The 6,042-nt window shown below is 37.1% G+C and overlaps 1 long non-coding RNA gene across 1 annotated transcript; it reads left to right on the forward strand.

Annotated features, from left to right (window-relative positions):
• The first annotated feature begins 4,459 nt into the window (after positions 1–4,459).
• LOC144324704 (uncharacterized) lies at positions 4,460–5,443 on the forward strand. The gene is made up of 2 exons (XR_013390138.1): positions 4,460–4,722; positions 5,225–5,443. It is a non-coding gene; the product is annotated as an uncharacterized LOC144324704 (long non-coding RNA).
• The last annotated feature ends 599 nt before the right edge of the window (positions 5,444–6,042 follow it).

Raw genomic sequence — 6,042 nt, forward strand, 5'->3', positions numbered from 1 at the left:
TTAAATATGGTATGAATCTTCAATCTTCAGGTTTCGAAGGGAATTTGAATTTCAGGCATTAATCTACTAAAAGTGTCAAATATAAAATATTGGCCAAAAGACAAATGAGCATATAAACACATGAGAAAGATAACGAGTCAAAGGAAGAAACCTTGTTTTTCCTACTCTTTATAAGTTTGATGAGTGTATACAAAAAAATTATAGAGTAGAGTTCTGGAAAAATATTATGGGGTAGTGGGAATAATTTGGAGAACAAAGGCAAAAGAAATGTAAAAAATATTAAATTGCTTTACAACTTCAGCCCATTGACTAGTACTTAAGACAGGCAGAGTAACCCCCTCAAGATGCTCAGCTGTTTCTTTGCTAGAGGCAAAAGGCAACATTCTCTTGACATTAACCTGATCTCCAGGACCCTATAAGTCTTCTTTAACATATAAAAATCCCTTTGGAAACTTCCTTTATCTCTACTCCCACTAAAATAATATGTTAGCAATCATCCTCCAAACATATGGCCCAATGATACACATCCAAAGGGTCTCAGTGTTAGGAGTGAGACTGACAGGTAGTCCAGGCCAGGGTCCCCAAAAAGAAAAAAAGGAGTCAGGACGACTAAGATAAAACAGCACCGACAGCCTGTTCTGCAGATAGGACCACACTGACATTCTGCTTTGCAGCCTTTGCGGAAATGACTTCTGCAAAACGTCCTAAAATAAGACAATTAACCACAAAAGCATTTGTCAATATCATGGGCAAGGGGCAGTTGAGACCTAAGCCCCCAGATGTCAGCAAAAAAAGGACCATCAACCTCTGGACATTAACCTAATAAGTAGTCATATATGTGACCAAAGCCCTGATTGGCACGACTCAGCATATACCCTGGTTGCTTAGGAAAGTTCCACAAAAGAGCTCATAAAAACCCCTCTTGCTGATGTGATGTGGGCCAAGATCAAATGGTTCAAAAAGAATTCTTGAAATATCTTTGGTGCAAAAAAAAAAAAAAAAAAAAAGGTGATTCTATGAAAGCATGAGGACAGGACCGGTGGGCAGAAGGAGCTGCCCTGGGATTGTGAGGAGGGACTGGTTATATCCTTTCAAGCTGAGAGGGAGTGAGGGAGCAGAAGACTTGAAGGAATTTGGAAGGCTGTGGAAACCTTGAGGGTCTAACTGCTATTATGATAAGGTCATTTACTACTGTCGAGTAAAACCTTAGTCATGATGTTACAGGAGTTTTGTCTCCTTAGTGCTCCTGGCCCACATCACATCAGCAAGAGTATCATTCCCCTGCTATGTGAGACCATAGTCTTCTGCTATCTACTTTCCAATATCAATAAATGTTTTATAGATTTTTGTTCAGTTTTCTAGCTGCATATGGCAGGAATTTCGTTTCAGACCCTAAGAGAGCCATAATATAACTTTGAATACAGACCCATCTATGAGCTACAAAGTGAAAATAGCCAGGGAAATCCCACAATCATCCCAGATTTCTGTCCAGAAGCACATTTTGGACCATAGTGCAGAGCGGCAAAACCAAGCTGAACCAGGAGATCTTTTCTAAATTGAGACAGAGATTAGATTAGAGTCCAGGGAATGAGGCAGCTGGAAAATGCAAAAGTTTTAGAGAGGAGTGTGCTATGGAAAAAAACCTCCAGAAGTCGGCTTGCTGTGTCCTTGAGGCTTTGCTGAACACCGAGCTGTGCTTGCATAAGCCTGTGCTGCACACAGCCAAGGAAAGTGTGACTGGGGAGTCATAAGCTAAACAATTTCCAAATGATACAAAAAGTGAGAAGACAGTGACTTCAACCAGCTGGAGAGGAAAGTCCCCTGACCACCTGGGGCATTCAGAATAGACCTGCAGGGGCTACACCTTAATAGAAGAACTAGGAGTCTATGCAGGGTGAAAATACCATTCAAGAATGCAGACAAAAGAAAGGCTTTCAGGCAAACCAAATGTGAGATCATTTATCTCCAGAAAATCTGCACTCCAAAAAAATATTAATGGAAGTCTTCAGTTAGAGAGAAAATGATATCATATAGAATCTTGGGTCTATTAAAAGGAATTAAAAGTGCCAGAAATGATAAATATGTATGTAAAATATAAATGAAAAATTTTAATTTCCTAGATTACTAATTTTGAAATAATAAAATGCATTATGAGTATCATAGAAGTAAATACATGCATATAAGTATACATAGAAGTAAAATGTATGAAACTAAAACACAAGGGATGGGAGGGAGGAAATGAAAGCATGAAGTTTTAAAGCTCTTACATTGTGCTCACTTCAGCAGCACATATACTAAAGTTCTTACATTTTGAGGGAAGTGATAAACAATATTACTCAGAGGGTGACTGCTAGAAATTAAACATGCATAAATATATTTATATGATATTATGTATGACATTGAGGTAAGCAAAGAGATCTTAGATAAAAATATAAAAAACAAGTTTAAAATTTCGGTTTTTCCAAAAATTCCTTTTTTAAAAATGGAAAGATCGTCCATTAACTGGTTGAAAACCATCTATATATACATACATGCCTATCCCATATCACATAAAACTCACTGATATAATCATATCTATAACAACATATATAGAACTCCTGTCCAGAGCACCTGGGTGGCTCGGCCAATTAAGCATCTGCTTTCAGCTCAGGTCATGATCCCAAGATCCTGACATTGAGCCCTGCATTGGGCTCCCCATTTGGCAGGGAGCCTGTCTCCCTCTCCTGCTTCACTTGCTTGTGCTCTCTCTCTCTCTCACTCTCATTCTCTGAGTCAAATAAATAATTAAAATCTTAAAAAAAGAACTCATATCCAAAATTTATAAAAGCAATTACAACTTAATTTCAAGATAAACACCCAATTTAAAAAGTAGACAAAATTTTTGCTTTGATACTTCACAGAAAGTTTGCAAATGACCAACATATGCCAAAATATGATTAACATTAGTTATCAAAGAAACATAAACTGGCACACCTGGGTGGCTCAGTCAGTTAAGCATCTGCCTTCAGCTCAGGTCTTGATCTCAGGGTCCTGGAATTGAATCCTAACATTGGTCTCTCTGCTAGGCGGGGAGCCTGCTGCTCCCTCTCCCTCTGCCAACCTCCCACCCCCACACACCACTTGTGCTCTGTCAAATAAATAAAATCTTTAAAAAAAATAAATATAAATCACAATTAAATGCCTCTATACCTCCATTTGAATGCTGAAATTAAAAAGAGTAACTATAACAGTATTGGCAAAGATATGGAAAAATTGGAACTTTTATATACTGCTGGTGGTAATGTAAAATGCTACAACCACATTGGAAAACATTTTGACAGTTTCTTATAAATTTAAGTGTATCATTTACCATAACACTCAGTAATTCCATCCCTAGATGTTTACCCAAAACAGATGAAAATCTATGTCTTCTCAAGGCCTTTTACATAAATCAACAAATGATGGATGAACCAAGTGTCAGACATCCATACAATGGATTAATTCTCAGCAGTAAAAAGAATGACCGACGTATCTCTACATGCAACAGCATGGATGACTCTCTCAAAAACATGCTAGTGAAAGAAGCCAGAAATGATAGAATGAGTATTTTGTGATTCCATTTATATGAAACTCTAATAAGATAAATCTAATACAAAATTGGCAGAAAGCCAATTAGTGTTTGCCTTGGGCCAAGAATTGGAGAGGTCAAAATTGTCTAGAACTTTCTAACATGATAGAAATGATGTATTTCTTCATTGGGGTAGTAGTTCTATGGATCTGTGCATTTTTCAAAACTCATAGGAATGTATACATAACATAGGTGCATTGTGTATACTGGTATATATAGTTGACCCTTGAACAACACAGATTTGAATTGCATGGGTCTACTTATACGTGTTTTTTTTTTTTTTTTATAAATGCAGCACAGCTCTCTTAATACATTTTCTCCTCATGATTTTCTTAATATTATCTTCTTTTCTCTATCTTGCTTTATTGCAAGAACGCAGTACATAACACGTTACATGTGTTAATCAACTGTTTATATGATCAGTAAGGCTTCCAATCAACAGTAGGCTAAAAGTGGTTAAGTTTGGGGGAGCCAAAAGTTACATGTGGGGTTTTTGACATGTGTATTGTTTAAAGATCAACTGTAATTTACAACTCAACAAAGTTGATTTTTTTTTTAAGTACTAGCTTCCTTTCCCATCTTCTACTTCAATGTGAAGGAATTATGTTCTGCAGTTAGAATTTGACTTTATTGCCCCTTCCAGATCATGGGTTAACTTTTTTTCTTTTTATAAAAATATCTGAATGTGAAAAAATTATCTCAACCATTCATCACTTAAGTAGGAAGAGATTTATCCTACCAGAAATTCTGTAATAAGAATACTGTGCATCTTAAACAATTGGTACCATGGGCAAACCATTATGATCTCAGCAAAATTGTCACAGGGCGGACATTCACTCTACAAAGGTGAGGTGAGGCAGGGGAACTCTGAGGCTGGTGGTCTGCTGTGGAATGACACACCAGCCTTTATATTTCTGATCCCAGCTACTCCAACCAAGTAAGAACAGTTTAAGAACATTTTTAAGAACAGTTTCATTTTATTCTTTTCTCAGAAACTAGAAGGCTAATGGAAAAATCAGGCCCCAGCTGTTTGTCTGTGGATCAGTCCAAGTTGATCAATGACATCATTGGCTGCTCCAATGGCATTTTCAATTGCTATCAACTAAGAAAGGAAGGTAAAGCTCAATATTGACTGACCTTCAGGTTTCAGAGAAATCTAGAGTTGGCTTCTGAGGTTGCAATCTTCATGGCCATTCTAATAATAGGCTCTAAGGGAGACACCAGACAGTATTATCTGTATGTTGCCCTAAACACATGAAGAGCCAGGAAGAAGGAACAATTCTATTTTTTTAATCCATGGCTGAGACATCTCACTATCTCTGTTGACTGAGAAAGCACATTTGTCTAAAATAGGACAGACGGTAAGGTTTAGGCATCATGCACAGAACAAAGACTTCCACAAACACATACCAACCATGCCTAAGGTACTAGAGGAAACAACATATCATTCCCTTTTTTAAATTCCTTCAAAGAAGACTTGCCAAGAAAGGGTAAAAGAGCTAGCTTCAAGTTCTTGAGAGGCTGTAAAAGATGTATATTAGTGAGGTAGAATTTAGGACCAGTGGATAGAAGTTCTCCTAATAGAAATTTTGGCTTGATATGACATTTCTAACCTAGAAGCTGCCGAGTAATGAGATGGATATGCAGTCATCATACATCTTCACACTGAAATGGAATGATATCCGGGGTGATCTTGTGAGGAAGATTCGACTAGGTCACAGGTCATTCCCAAGTATGATTCAATAATTCTTGCCTCAATTTTGAAGATTATATAATTTTCTTAAAAACCTTTGAGAAAGATTGGATAATAAACACAAAATATTGCTCATGCCTAAATGATTGCAATTCCCATTTTCTCTCTGTCTCCTGTATAAATTTATTTGACATTTTATACTACATGGACTTAACAACATCTCATTTAACAAATAGGAACCTTCCTTCTGCATTATTCTCTGACTCTAATGATATGCACAAGTCAGAAACCAACAAATTTAGTTTACTTGTGAAATGCGCCTGGGCTATGTTTCAAGAGAGTCCTTGAAACACACCCATGGCATATCTTGGTTCAGCAAATACATGTGTCTCAGAGGGAGGTGAACAATTGCTTCTGTTCCTCAAGAGACCCTAAGAACTTTCCTTCTGCATTATTCTCTGACTCCAATGATATGCATAAGTCAGAAACCAACAAATTTAGTTTACTTGAAATGTGCCTGGGCTATGTTTCAAAAGAGTCCTTGAAGCACACCCATGGCATATCTTGGTTCAGCAAATACATGTGTCTCAGAGGAAGGTGAACAATTGTTTCTGTTCCTCAAGAGACCCTAGTGATTATTTTTCCTGTCAACTGAAAGACCTAAGTTCTTTTCTTTTCTTTTCTTTTTTTTTTTTTTATTTATGATAGTCACAGAGAGAGAGAGAGAGAGAGAGAGGCAGAG

Source organism: Canis aureus, chromosome 12 (assembly GCF_053574225.1).
Source record: "Canis aureus isolate CA01 chromosome 12, VMU_Caureus_v.1.0, whole genome shotgun sequence".
Classification (NCBI taxonomy): domain Eukaryota; kingdom Metazoa; phylum Chordata; class Mammalia; order Carnivora; family Canidae; genus Canis; species Canis aureus.